The following is a 15,021-nucleotide window of genomic DNA, read 5'->3' as shown; positions in this document are numbered from 1 at the left end:
TTTTGGATCTCAAGAAGGTTTGCCCCACGAGTGCTAAAGTTAGATTATTGCCCTTATTGTTGGTTGTAATATACTGTCTGTGCTTCCATATTGGAGCTTTTCCTGCCTGTTATTTTCCCTTGAGGTAAAGACTGGCAATATCTATTACAGAGAATGCTCTGTTAAAAGGAAGCTTGGGAAGCGACACCAAAGCGAAGCTGTGTTGGCAAACTACCCAAGCTGTTAAACTTCAGGTTTGAGCAGCAGATTGTCTCTGAATTGAGCTACTTTCTTATGGTTTTCATGGCTTTACTTGCTATGATATGACTTTGGTACACTTGTTAGGAGAAGTATATGGAGGTCACTTGTCTCCTTGGAAACCAGAAGATAAAATTACTCGAGTTGAATCTGTATTTTGATATAAATAAGCTTTTTGTTCTCCAAAGGATAGCTACCTAGACACTGAAGCATTAACCATTTTGTAATGATTTTCTGTCTTTTGCAAGGTTGAGGGGGTCTTACAGTGGAAGAACAATGACAGCACTCTTAATTGACCATCTCAGATGTACGATTTGCTTCAAGCATCTTGCATTCTAATTAGAAATCAAAGCATTGCAAGGTGTTCCCTTCACCTCTTACTGCTGCTGACCGTTTGTGGAGTTTCTCTGTCTTTTGTCCACTCTTTCCTTCAGTGCAAGGTTATTTCTATGCAAATACTCTAAATAAAAGCTTTGTGGAATATGTTCTTTCTGTAAAACTTAGACTTCTCTTGGAAAAGAGCTCATTTATAATCCATGTCACTGAAGCAGTTGTTATTATGGAGATAGTAATGCTGCACTGCAAGGAGAAGGAACATGGGAAGGTGCTAAGAGTCCACTAACTGTAGGTCAGGAACACTTTTAGCAGATAAAATGGAAGAAGTATATTTGCTTTAAAAGATAGATATAGTGTGACAAGTGATTTTTTTATGTAATGGAGTTGTGGTAAAAAGCAGCAACTAGACAGCTGTGGTCTTAGGAGATTTAGTGTCTAAGCATCTTTATTTACTAGGCTGTTTCTTTTACACCGTAGTGTTTAATGCAGGGAAAAATGACAACCTGCAGGGAGCCTAATTGGATTTGATGTGTATCACAACTGTTGACCTTATGACTTGGGTTCAGGCATTAGAAAGATGAGAGTGTAATAGGAACTTTCTTCAGAATAGTATGTACATATGCATATGGTGTAATACATGTACTCTAAAGCATAAAATTGCTCCTGCCATGCCAGAAGTCCATTTTTTCATCTTTTCATGCATTTTTGATTCCTCTCCAGATACCACCCATGGGGTGCCACATAGGTTACAACAAAAGCCTGAGCTTCTTAGCTCGTAGTTTCCTCTAAACCCTACCTTGCTTATAGAGGGGGAACCACAATGTTTGCTTGTATACTCAACTATTAGGAGAACTAGAACAAATCCATTTTCAGGACTAAGCAGAGCACTGTATTGGGTATGGATTTTGACTTGAGAAAATTCCAGGTGACCAAAAATCTAGTATCAAATGAATCTGCTCAGAGGAAACACCAGCTAAGACAGTCTAAAAGTCCTCCTGTTGAACAAACTCACACAGAACCTGTGCATCTCTGTGGGAAAGGGTCTGTTTTCTTTTCTTCTTCAAATGAATTGCTGAATGCTTTCTATAGCAACAGCCAGTTTAATTGCCAGGAGTGTGCTGCACCCTTATAGAACAGCAGCTATGTTTCTGCTGTCCCAAGTGCCTCTAGAGCTGACTGTTTCACACATTGCACTTTATTGTGGGCTTAGGCTGTCCAACTGGCTGGTTATTTCTCCAGTACTAATAACAGGTCTCTAATTAGTGTAACATGCAATCCACATTGTCTCTTGTGGAAAATGCAGTCTCCAAGGCTGCTCTATTCTGTTAAATTTCTGAGCTACTAAAAATTAGGAAGAATTGCCTTGCTGGTAAAATATGTGTTTCCTTTCCACTCTTGTTGCATGCCCTTGTTTTTACTGGGCTCTTGGAGGCTGTTGTTGATGACAGAGTTGGAGACAGACTGCTCCCAGCAGCATTCTGATTCTCTTTTCCCAATTTTTCCTGGTCTGCAGACTTTTTCCTGTCCCCATGCCAACCAACAGCAGTTCATCATCAAAGATCTTGTGACTCTGTCCACTGAATTTTGGAAGTTCAGACTTTGCACTGTTGGGTTCTGCTTGGAGCAGGTCACTGTAGAGCTAGAAATGATTTGATGGAAAACAGTTGGTGGATCTGAAAGTGAATTTGGGTATTTGGGCAAGTTGTGTGGCCCATGTTAGATAGCAAGGAATTGTTTTGGCATTGGAATAGTTTACACAAATGTTCTTTCTCTGGCTTTCCAGCTCAGGACCTGATTTTTGGTTACTTTCATGTGTCCTGATAAACAGTGGCTGGAGCCCAGCTTTCAGTGCTACATTGATGCTCCTGAAGGGAAGCTTTTTGTAATCTGAAACAAAAATATGAAATAACTACTTTGTGTCTTTTTGTGCAATGCAAAGCTTGTTAAGGGATTTATGTCTGTTCTGATAAATTTATCCATGGGGAAGTGGACACGAGTTTCTATTAGCATTTAATGTTCTGCAGTATTTTTCTGTGGTTAACCATTAGCGAGTTTCAAAGTGACAGGAATGGGCATCACGACTAAATTGTGCACAGGCGTGGTCTTTTATCATTTATATGAAAAAGTTACAACTGCTTCTTCCTCCTGACTTATATCAAGGGATAACAAGTTGTGTAGCACTAAATGTAGAAAGATACACCTGTCTAAAACATTTCCTAATTTTTATTACCATAGAATATTCTGAGTTGGAAGAGATGCACAAATATTTCCAAAGTGCAGCTCTTGGCCCTGCACAGAACACCCCAAGAGTCACACCATGTGCCTGAGAGCATTGTCCAAGAACTTCTTGAACTCTGTCAGGCTGGTGCTGTGACCACTTTGCTGGGGAGCCTGTTCAAGTGCCCAGCCACCCTCTGGGTTAAGAACCCTTTCCAGATATCCAACCTAAACCTCCCCTGATACAACTTCAGGCCATTCCCTTGGGTCCTGTCACTCTTCTCTAGAGAGAAGAGATCAGTGCCTGCCCCTCCTCTTCCCCTCACAAGGAAGTTAAATACTGTTCTGATGTCTCCCCTCTGTCTCCTCTTCTCCAGGCTGAACAGACCAAGTGCCCTCAACTGCTCCTCACACAGCTTCTCCTCCAGAACCTTCACCATCCTTGAGGCCCTCCTCTGGATGTTCTCCAGTACCTTTATATTTTTTGTATTGTGGCACCCAGAACTGCCCCAGCACTCGAGGTGAGGCTGCCCCAGCTCAGACCAGAGTGGGACAATCCCTCCCTTGCCCAGCTGGCGATGCTGTGCCTGATGCCCCCAGGACACACTTTGCCCTCCTGGCTGCCAGGGCACTGCTGAATCACATCCAATTTTCCACTGACCAGGACCCCCAGGTCCCTTTCCCTGGCACTGTTTTCCAGCCTCTCATTCCCCAGACTGTTCGTACATCCAGGGTTGCCCCATCCCAAGTGCAGGATCCAGCACTTATCCTTGTTAAACTTCATAGAGTTGGTGATTGCCCAGCCTTCTATCAAGGTCTCTCTGCAGGGCCCCTCTGCCTTCAAGGGAGTCAAGAGCTCCTCCCAATTTTTTATCAGCTCCAAACTTAGTATCTCTTCAAGTCCTGTGTCCAAGTCATTCAGGATGTTGCAGAGCACAGGGCCAAGGACAGAGCTATGGGGATCCCCATTAGGGGCAGGTAATATGGTGTTAGTAGGATGTTAGATCACATTTTGGTGCACAACTCTGAGGAAATGTCAGGGAGATATTTTCAAAAGTAACAAATCTGAAGGCAGCCAATTGCATGGCTGATGGAAAACGCCATGGAAACTTACAATGAAAAAGCAATAATAAGCAAAAGACTGCATGTAAATTGTATATGGTCCAAATAAAGTTGAAGTTGCCATAAATTAAGTCTTATGTGCAGAATTTACAATGTCCAAAGTAGAGCCTTATCCTTCTAGGCCTCTCTTGAAAGGAAGATCAGAAGCCCAAAATTTTTCCTGAAGTAAAGGCACCTAGATGCCTGTGTCAGTTGGGTTTTTCTTAATGGAAACTGGAAAAGACTGTTCCAGGAAGTGGAGATTAGAGAATTTTTTTCTTTAAAAAGCACACAGCATTGACTTGTTGTTGCCCTTTTTAAACTAGACATATAACTCCCTGTAATTTAATTTAGCTTCCAAGGAAATCAATTGTGAATTGTCTCACTCTTTCCTACTCAGTACTAAAGCATTTCAATGGTTCAGGATTGATCTAATGAGCCCTGGAATAACGTATATCAAAGTGGTTTGGTAAAGACTAATTTAATTTTTCTGACTAATACTGTCAGGATTTTAACCTACTGGGAATAATCCTGAAAGCTGAATGGGTGCACTAAGTGGAGCTGAGATGGGCTAATAAAGTCTTTATTGGCTGTAGGTGGTGTGATGTCCCTTCACTTCCAGATAAAACTCTAGGTTTATGCATCTAAGTTTTTTAGCAACTTTCAGTTTGTGTCCATGGAGTATTCAACAGCTAAAGAAAGCAACATTAATAATAGAATTTAAAATGTTACATATTAGAAGAGTATTGAAATGATAGTTTGAGTTTTAGCTGAAGATAAAGTCTGTGTAATGCAGCTCTGCTTTCATTTTGAAGGCAGCACTTTATGACTTGTGATAGATCTTTGCTTTGTGGAGGATCTCTACAGCTAGATATATTTTAATGAATCTGTTTTACTTTGGTATGCACAGTTGTATTAGTCGCTAACTGCAGCTTGGCTTGAAATATTTTTATCCCACCCAGAGGGGAAAAGAAGCTGGAAAACAAAGCAAACATTTTGTTCTAATAGTAATGCATAGTTTTCTTTGGAGTTTATAAAAACCCTGGAACTTTTAAAGTATTTCCTGCATAATGCTGTGAATTATTTACATGAATCAAGTTTACATGGAGCTACTTATCAGCAAGGTGGAATTTTCAAAATAAAACTTTTTTGTTGTTGTTTAATTGGGATGCTTTGGGTGTTTTATTGGATTAGCCTAACACTTAGGTTTTTGAGAGATTTTGTGTATCTCTAAAAAGCTTTTCCAGGAGACTGCAAGTGAGCTCGCTTTCTAAAATGCTCGAGGTGAATGCAGTTGAAATTACTTAGGATGTAAAATTTGATGCAGAACATCTCATGTTTCCTATGTAATAGATAGAAGTGTGTAGGAAAGGCAGATTGGGAAGCCCTTGTTCTGTAGAAAGGTTTTTACTCTGTTTAAACTTGGTGACTTTGATAAACTGTTCATAGATTAAAGGTCTCCTGAGCATATGTGCATTTTTATGCACATATTTTTATGGCCCTAAGGGATATGTATGAAGTTTTAATAGTGTCTGAAAGAAATATATTTCTATTATTTCAGTCATCCCCTGTTACTTAGTTTGCATCACTTGATGCTCTACAGTCTGATAAATTCTAAATCAACCAGTCAGTTCCAAAACTTTTGTTTTTTTAAGACAATGTCTGTGTACAAATAGTATCTTGTTAGATCACTGGGGAAATCAGGACTCTCTTGGGGTGCTTTTCCAAAGAAAACAACTAATTTAATAATTATTTCAGTTTATTTGTTGTTGCTACTGTAGTGCCAGGAGAAGATAATTTACTCACTGTTGCATATACTGTTGACCAGTCTTGGTTTTACAAAAAACTTAGAAAATATTATATTTCTTAGAAATATTAGATTCATCTTTCTTGTTGGTTTAAAAAGAGAAGTAAGAATGTTGGCTGCATTAGGATATTGGGGCCGTTTGCTAGAATCCATTTTTGGGTAATAAAAGTGCCAGATTAAGTTGCTAAGTAAGAAGGAATGGAAGTGCTGATTTTACTTGTATAAGTATTTTTGCAGGGGAAAGATACAACAGATGTGTTCAAGAGGATGTTGGGAAACAGCCAGTTCATTAACATAGCATCCAGCTTCTTCTTTTGCCTTGCCATGTGAAAATAAATGTGGCAACAAGTGCAGTTATTTTTGCTATTTAACACCGATCTCCTGGAGTAAGTTTGCTTGTGACTTTCTATAATTTATCATGACTAGTCAGGAATCATTAGAAGAGAAATGTTGTTTGGATAATGTTATTTGGATTTTACTTAGACCAAATCTCAGCAGTGCATTCCTGGAACATGATAGAAGACCTCCAGTAGTGCTCTTATATGCACATAAACCACCATTAGGCAAACATAAATATGAAAAGTAATCAAATAAATATCAGAGCATTTGCTGAAGAGTCAGGAGAAATATCTAAAATACTTGGACAATTTCCTGGGTTTTTTAAATGAATAAGAAGGGACCTTCATTGCTTTAAGATGTGCTGTATATCAGGGTCAAACCTCCCCATGCAGACAGCTGGGTGCAGTGTGCAGTAAATAGGTAGTAAAAGTTGAAAGTCATCAGATTAAAGTGCTGCTCTCCGTTACAATGAAATTAGTCTCTTTTTTCTTTTTTTTCCCCCTTTCTTTAAGGCAATTTCTGAATCAAACAGAAGTGGCTGCTCCCAGATATTCAGAAAGCAGGAATTAAGAAGTAGCATATGATAGCTATATTGACTTCAAAGTACACAAAGTCCTTGGAAAAATTTTGTCTCGCCGAATTCCCTCTTGAGCTGTTGGCACCAGCTGTGTGGGATGCAAGTCGAAAAACTCTACTGGGAGACAACTACTCAATGCTGACTGAAATTTTTTGTTTCTTTATATTGCTCTTAATTCTATCATTTTTATTCTGTACTGCAATGTATTGAATCATGGAATGAGAAGCATTGCAAGGGTCCTTAATAGGTTCTAAGTGTGACAGGGTTTTTTTAATACATCACTGCTCTGTGCTGGACACTTCTGGTGTGTATTTTAGAAATACGCATAATCTGAGTGCATGTGGGGGGAAAAAATACTATTAAAATTGAAAAAGAGCATAACTTTTGGCCCCTAGCTACAAGCTTTCCATCTCTGGAGTTAATATCTAGAGTTTTTTGTCTTCTGCACAAGGCTGTGCTGGAGTAGTTCTATATAGATGTGCAGAGTAAATGTGGAACATAACCAAGCTTGTCGGAATTCAAAGAGTGTCTGGACTGCTCTTAGTCTTATGCTTTTGTTTTGTGTAGTCCTGAGAGCAGCAGGGAGTTGGGCTTGATGATCCTTATAGGACCCTTCCAATTTGAGATGTTCTCTGTCAATTTCTAATACTTTTTTTTGTTTGGCAATGCTGCTTTTCCTGGAGCTCTGATATGAAATTCCTGGGCAATACTGTTGCAACAAAAGTTTGGAGCTCTTGAGGATGTTTTGTTTTGGTTTTCCTCCAGAATAGTTAATTAAGCTATGAGATTTACTTTTGCAGGATGCAACAGGGAACAAAACTAAGAGTTCAGGAAGTAAATTTGATCGGCATATGGAGAATAAAACCCCAGAGCCACAGTGTCTGGTAGCCTGGTCATCTGAGGTTCAAGAGGCTTCCAAACAGCAGATTTTTGGAAGCAAGTTATCCTAGACAAGAAAACCCACCTTTGTTTTTGTAATTTTTTTCCCCTCAAAGATGCTGTTGGTCTCTGTTGCAGAGCATCTGATGAAAATATGTATTATAACTCTGTGCTGAGGCATTCACCTGTCCTTAGCTGGACTGCCTGGCTAGGTCTAAATATCCTTTTTCCATACCTTCATCTTTTTGACACTTAGCCCTACCAGATTTGGATGTGGAAGGTATAAACAGAAAAGGATGGTGGTGGCAAGGAAATAGTGGTCATTGGCATCCTTTGTGCCACGCCTCCCAAGGCTGTCCTCTCCAGATGAAGCCATGGATCTGACGGGCTCCAGACATTCTGCATCCTGCCATCTGCCACAACTGGTAGAGTTAGAACAGTTTGTCCATTGCTCTGTCTTATTTTGAAACATACTGACGTGTTTATGGGATAATTTGCATAAAGTGACATCCTTGTGCAAAACCTGGTAACTTGGGGCCAGATGCTTTTCAAAATTATTTACAGATCTGCTAAATAATTTTGGCAAGGGAAATTCTGTACAACCCACTTGTAAATAACTCGTGACAGTATTTCTCATTGCAAATTTGAACTACCTGGGTTAAAATGAAGTAAAATCATGTGTTGTTCCTCCTTGATAGGATGATCCATAACTCTTCACAATAGCAAACAAGGTGCTGCTGCTTTTTTTGCCACCATTTTAAGATTGTTCCTTGCAAATGTGTGCAGTGTCTCTGTGTTGCTGGTGGTGAATTCATGATTCCACATCCCTGCCTTCAAAAATGCAGTGATACTAATGTTAATAATTCATCTTGTGAAGGAACACTGAAATAGCTATGGAAACGCTTTTTGCAATGTACTGCCTTTGTAATTTTATTATCACTCTAAATACCTACATTATTTCTGAGTAAATATAATTAGAAGTATGTAATGGAGTCTTGTTAGGAAAGAAAACCTGCTGGGTTTTTTTCCTCTATTCTACATTGTCAGCTTCTCCCTCTCCTTACCCCTCACTATTTTCTCTTGCATGTGCAAGAAATATTTGGCAAATACTTGCCTTTGAGGCCGACTTGCACAAGAATCTTCATTGTCTGTCTTTAGAGTCCCAAGATGACATGCTGGACCATCAAAAGCCATCAAAATGGGTTTGCAGGCGAGCAATACTTTATAATCTGACTAGGAATAATTTAGTAATTCATGTTTTCTGTACATCTTTACTTGGCTTGGGTGCTGCCCACTTTTGGTACTGGACGTGGTGGATACACTGGGCCCATGTGTCTCTAAAATATCAGTTTGTTGTGGTGGGGGGGGGGATGTTTCAATGGTCAGCAAATACTAAATGTTGTTAAATCACATTCTGCACTGCTTCTGTCTTAAGGTAGTAAAACTTCCTCTGAGTGTGTGAATTCCCATTAGGTTGGATAAGTTCAAACCTCTTGATTCAGAGTAAGAACATAAAATCTGTTACCTATATTAACACAGGCAGGGATTTCAACAGGGGAAGTGAGAAAATAATGCACGGAGCATCTTGTTCCAGGCCTTGCATCTCAAGGCTTATAAAGGCGTCTGTTAAATGCAGGATGGAGATATGAATGCCTTGGAAATGCTCTTTTCTTTGTTTTCCAGACACCATCACCCTAAATTTCCTGGAGACATTTTCTGTTTGTCCTGATAGCAGAATTTCAAAGAATGATTGACTGATTCTGTTATTAAAGACTATGCCCAAGAGGAAAAAGCTGCTCAGTCTTTTGTCTGTTGGATTTTTTTCATTGCCTTCTATGTGTTTTTGTTAATGTAACTTCTCATATTAATCACTAACTGTAGATTTATTTCAAATAATGCATTTTTGAAGGTTTAGCAACGATGTGTGTTTGTAATATAGTACAAATGTAGGATCCTAATATATGTTCTAGTTTCTTTCTGCTGTTCAGCTGTGACCTGGGCTGTGTTAATAAGAGTGAAACAGGCACCCTTCCCACTCTTCCCCTCTGTTCAGGGCTTGCAAGGCTTGGAGCATAGTATCCAGTTTGGGGCTGAGGAGTGGGATTGAGCCAGGCCCACAGGGGAGTGTGGAGGTCAGTCCCTGTGCCAAGGCTGAGAGAGTTTGGGGTTCTTCAGCCTAGAGAAGAGAAGGCTCTGGGGATACCTTATTGTAGCCTTTCAGTACCTAACGGGAGGCTGAAAGGTGGGCACAGACATTTTAGTATTGCATGTTGTGATGGGATGAGGAGTGATGGCTTGAAACTGAAACAGGTCAATTCAGACCAGATATAAGAAAGAAATTTTGTACAATGAGGGTGGTGAAACATAGGAACAAGGACATGCCCTGTCCCTGGAAATATTTGAGGCCAGGTTGGATGGGGCTTTGAGCAACCTGATCTAGTTGAAGACATCCCTGCTCATTGAAGGGATGTTGGACTTGCCAACCCAAACCACTCCATGTGACTCTGTCATTCTACAAACTGGTCTGAAATATTTTAGCTCTAAAACTTAAACACAACCCCAAACCCTGCTACCAAGGATAGTTGGGGTTTGATGCCTTTCTTTCTTGGATGGCATGAAGCAAGATAGCTGATAGTACTTTCCAGCTGAATATTACCCTGAACTTGGGGCATCTTGGAGTGCTTCAAGGCATAGGAGAACTGTCAGAATCATGCTAATTGTGCACTTGATTCTGTTAAACTCAATGCCTTGGGGACTTTATTCAGCTGAGTTGGGTCAGACAAGGCCTCGTGGCTGGTCCAAAGCATTTGGAAGAAATGACAAACCCATTGCAAATCTTTCTTGTGGTTTTGGTTTCTTGTTTGTTGGTTTGTTTGGGTTTTTTTAGCATTCTCTTCCATTTACCTAATTAATTGGGGTCACTGCTTTGAAAACAGTTTTGTTTTATTAGAAAGAATTAATAATACACTTGCTTGTTGCTGTGTTCAAAAGAGTCTGATTCATAGTAATGGAAGTATCACTTGATTCTAAACCTGGAGAGCTTAAAAATAGATGTGGGTGACTGATTCCATTGTAGCAATATAATGTCAAAACATAGGAGTTGAAGAAAAGACAAATAACATAAATTGTTGAGTGCATCTTGTAAAACTCTCTTGGTGAAACTCTGATGCCTTTTTCAGTGCAAGCTTAGTTTAGCTTAATGTTCTGTGCTCTGAAAGGCAAAGATGTTCAAGACAACTAACTTATTAAATAGCACGTCCTGTAGTGCTGCCTCTGCCAGGGAAGAGTCAAACATGGCAAAAACACGCACCAGCGGTCTTGTAAAAGAAGTTTTGTGAATTACATGTGCAGTCAACTTCCAAAATTTCCCAGAAAGGATATCCACAACATAAATAACCTTACTAGATTGCTAACAGCTACTGCTGAAAGATAGGCTTTGGGATTTTGAAGAGGGTCCATTGATCAAAGTTTCATGAGGCAAAATAAGTTTATAAAGAAGAGTTTTGAAATATTCCAGTTCTTTCAAATCTTCCTTAATGTGCTTGGTAGCTGCTTCAAAAATTCTGTGGCTAGCAAAGGAGCCATAGCCACTAAACTCCAAACAAAGCTGTGTTATTTCAATGCCTGCTTCTATAAATAGCAAACCTACACTGCAGCTGAAAGGGTTAGTACTTAAAAGATTCACAAAATGTTAGCAAATGCACCTGGAGCTGTACTTTTTCATGAATGCTGTATATACTATTAATTATGCAGATGGAGTAGTAATGGTTTTTAAGGCAATATATGTCTGCTGATTAGTTACTAAAATAAACCTCAACAGTTTGGGGGGAAACACTGTCTAATATTGAGCCATAACTTTTAGAACATAAATATTCATTTCTTACTGTTGTGATTTTGGGTTTTTTAGCTCAAGACTTTGTCTACTAAATGCATGATATATCTAGAGGCTCAAAGGAAATTCAAGACCCTGTAGAAAACTATTCAGTTAATGAGAGGTAAATGAGAACAATGTTTTGGAAAATAGGCTACGTTTGGTGGAGAGAGAACTGTCCTGGGAGAGACTGGAAATAAGTTTAAAATTTTCTGTGCATACCATCTGCTTAAGCATAAAGAATTTTTCCTCTGCTTAATTTTGAAAAACATTTCTTTAGCTTCCCCATTTCCTGCTCTTAATAGGCAGCAGTGTACATTATCAGAGATGGGCCTGTTACATTAATATCCTGTGGCAGTGTGTGGATTTAAAAGATGGAGTACATTCTTAACTGCTTAGAAGTTTCTCTCGAAGGACAGATTTTGCTTCAAGTTATTTTACCAGTTGTAAGGAAGTTAGGTGAAAGTTAAGAACTACCAAGGAGAGTAAATTTTCTACCTACACTCCAGCAGCTTTCATGCTTTTTTTATTATTTATACCCCATGAATATTCCAATGGAAGTAAAGCCTGCTTATGAGCAGCCGGGTGGGAAAGGGAGATGTTAGAGAAAACATTATTTTATACTGTCTCATGATAATAACTATTCAAAGGACAATGTTTCCACCTAGAATAGGTCTCAATAAAAATTTAAAACTAAGCTAAGTAATAAGTAAAAGTTAACACAGTGGTAATAATCAGATAGCAAATAAATCCTGGCAGCTTCTTTTTTTTTTGCAAAAAAAGGAACATAAAGGAGTTTGAAAATGTGATCAGGGTGTCTGGTCTAACATTTTCCAACAGTTCTGTTGACACAGTTTCCATCAGGACTGTTTGTTTACTGTGGAAATGCTGTGCAAAAATAAATCCTCTGAAAGAACAGATATTTTTGCTGGGTCTGCTGCGAGTGCAGTGTAGCTGTGTTGGTGTTTAACTCGGGACAGACACAGTTTATCTCATCAGCCCCTTCTCTCTTTCTGGGTCAGAGCCCCGGCGCTGATGCGCGGCCGGGCGGTGCCTGTGGCGTGCGACACTCGCTCATCCAGGGGGGACGAGCTGTTGGAAGTGTCACCCCCCGAGGTGGCTGAGCAAAAGGGAAGCCCAGGGGGCAGCTGAGCCCTTGCTGCTGTGAGGTACAGCTGGGGCATTTCAGATCAGGGTATCCAAGACTTTTAGAAGTGCTGAGTGATACAGTCTGTGTGAGCAAAATGTCGGTTGTTCTCCACATCCCATTTTTGCACCGGTTGTAAGGGCTAGAGCTGCTGTGACTAATGCCACATCAAATGAGCCCGGCTTTGGCTTTGAAAATCTTATGCCCTTAAACCCATGTTTGAGACTTGTGCACATCATTGTTTCCAGTCCTGCAAGAGATATGATTGGACTGAAAATACTGCTCCAGGGTGCTGATTTACAAACCTTTGTTTGCTTTAAAGTAAGGGATTTGATCAGATAAAGCCCAAAGGTCCCTCTCAACCTTAAAATTATTCTCTGATTTTTTGCTGTTGGTTGGATATGTTAACTGGAAGAAATGCTGGCTGTAATAGTCTGTAGCATTTCAGGGACTTCTTATATGCTTTCTGAGAGGCATTTAACGTCTATCAGCAAGCACAAATTACTTACCAGGGCCTTTTATCCCCTAATGCAAAACATTTCTTTGAGAATTCTAAAGCCAGTTCAAAATATACTCAGACCAGTTCTGCCACGGATCATCATCTCAGATCACTAGCTTTCTTAATTATGGGCTTCACGCAGAACTCTGACGCTCTCCCTATTGCTTTCACATTACCTGTGAGCATCCAGAAGTTATTTGTGAATGATCATCCATCCAGCAGCCAGGCAGATTTGGAAAAGGGCTTTCTGAAAATGATCATGTCCTTTGTTTAGGGATAGAAAGAGGCATATGGCTTTTTGCATTATTCTGCACTGCCCTGTTTTAATTTCTCTGTCAGATGAGTCCAGGAGGGCTGTCATGAGCAGCTGTGTTGTGCAAGATAGGCCCCTTATTAAGCTGCTCTGTGATGCAGAGGCACTGCTTGGTGAGAGGCACTGGTACAGAACGTGCTGTGCCTCTCACTCCTCTCCCGTGCTGAGCAGCACAACCTCTGCTTCGCCCACTGCCTGGTCCCAATGGCTCTGGGAGTGAGGCTGCTGTGCCCAGCCCCTGGGGAGTCCTCCAGGCAGAATGTCTGTTCATGATTGCCAGAGCTGGGGCTGCTACTTGGTGCTGCAGTGGAGCAAAGTAATCGCTAATTTTGCACAGTGCTGCCAGTAATGTTCCTTGGTGTGAGAAGGAGAAATAACCAGCAGAGAGAAGAACAGATAATCCTCTGCTAAACTGTCGTTTGGCTGTTGCAAAGCATGCTGAAACTTAAATATCTTTAAGAGGCACTGTGAAAACAGATAATGCTATAAAATACTTTGGATGAAGTGAAAGAAATACTGTACATTTGAAATCTCTTGGCACTCCCAAGGGAAGGAAGCATTCCTTTCTGTATTTACGGTTGTACAAAGAGCACACTTTATGTTTTAGGGGGTTGTTAAGTTATGCTTCTCTCTTTTGGAGGTCGATGTACAAAACCAGGAAAAATATTCTAAGCTGCATCATGGTTTTATACTGGATAAGTAGTTTAATGCTGTAGTCAAGAAAGAATACAGGTAAAATAACTAAGGTTTTAATAGTTAGTTATTTCATGTCACTTCTGCCAAGGAAAACCATTCAGGTATAAACTTTGGGAAGCAGCTCCTATCTCGGAGAAAGAGAGGTCTAATCAGTACCTGACATTGTTCCAAAAACAAGAAAGAAATTAGCCCTGGTGAAACACTGATTGCATAGATTCTCCCTGAATGGCATGTGGGGTGTGCAACTTTTCATAAAGGTTATGCAGATGCATGATGAAAATGGAATGCATGTGCAGTGATTCTAGAAAAATGAAACATTTGTGAATTAAGTTTATTGTTATGTAATGTCTTCTTGCTGGCTGTGAAATCCCTGTGCATTACATTATAAAAACCAGCTGAATGTGCCTCTTCCTCAGCAGAACTGTTGCTGGTGGTTTAGAGGTGAAAAGGACTGTAAGTATGCTTAGCATCCCTCCACTTCATGCAGCTGGATCTGTGGGAGCCCTGGGTTTGTGCCACAGCTCATATTTCTCTATGTTACATTGACTTGCCCTGTTCTTAGATAAATGGCGGTGGCTCTTCCTCCTCTACCTCAGCCAGCTCCTTCCCTGGGTGCATTGCCTGCCCAGATCCCAAAATCCCAGATACAGTGGATATCTGTATCCCTACCCTTAATTCTTCCAGTTTCATGCTTGCTCTAGAAGAAAGATGGTGGCTGTTTGATTTTTCTTTTTGTGTGTGTAATTTTTAAATGCTGCAGCTGAAATTACTTGCATTACAATCAGTTATACTCACCACAATGTTATATTTGGAGATATCAGGGTCTGCCAGGAGCTGTGTTGCTTGCACAGCTGGGACACCTACTCTCAGTTTGCTGGAATCACCTGGTAGGGAACACCTGTCAGTGGAACAATTCACACCCGAAGGAATTCCTAACCAGAAACTGCTTCTCAAATCATATGCATGGACATTAGGTGGTATTGTAGAAGATAATGCAGTGAT

At 40.2% G+C, this 15,021-nt stretch overlaps 1 protein-coding gene across 20 annotated transcripts in view; it reads left to right on the top strand.

Annotated features, from left to right (window-relative positions):
* Positions 1–15,021, top strand: part of LOC138111206 (uncharacterized) — a 32,966-nt gene that overhangs the window by 2,076 nt on the left and 15,869 nt on the right. Inside the window, exon 6 of one of the 20 annotated variants that reach the window (XR_011151278.1) lies at positions 3,168–3,311. The exons of the other annotated variants lie outside the window; for them this stretch is intronic. The gene's annotated coding sequence lies outside the window, so the exon portion shown is untranslated. The remainder of the gene's footprint in view (positions 1–3,167; positions 3,312–15,021) is intronic. 20 annotated transcript variants of the gene reach the window in all.

This window comes from Aphelocoma coerulescens, chromosome 5 (genome assembly GCF_041296385.1).
Source record: "Aphelocoma coerulescens isolate FSJ_1873_10779 chromosome 5, UR_Acoe_1.0, whole genome shotgun sequence".
Lineage (NCBI taxonomy): Eukaryota > Metazoa > Chordata > Aves > Passeriformes > Corvidae > Aphelocoma > Aphelocoma coerulescens.
This window is presented reverse-complemented; position numbering and strand designations above follow the sequence as displayed.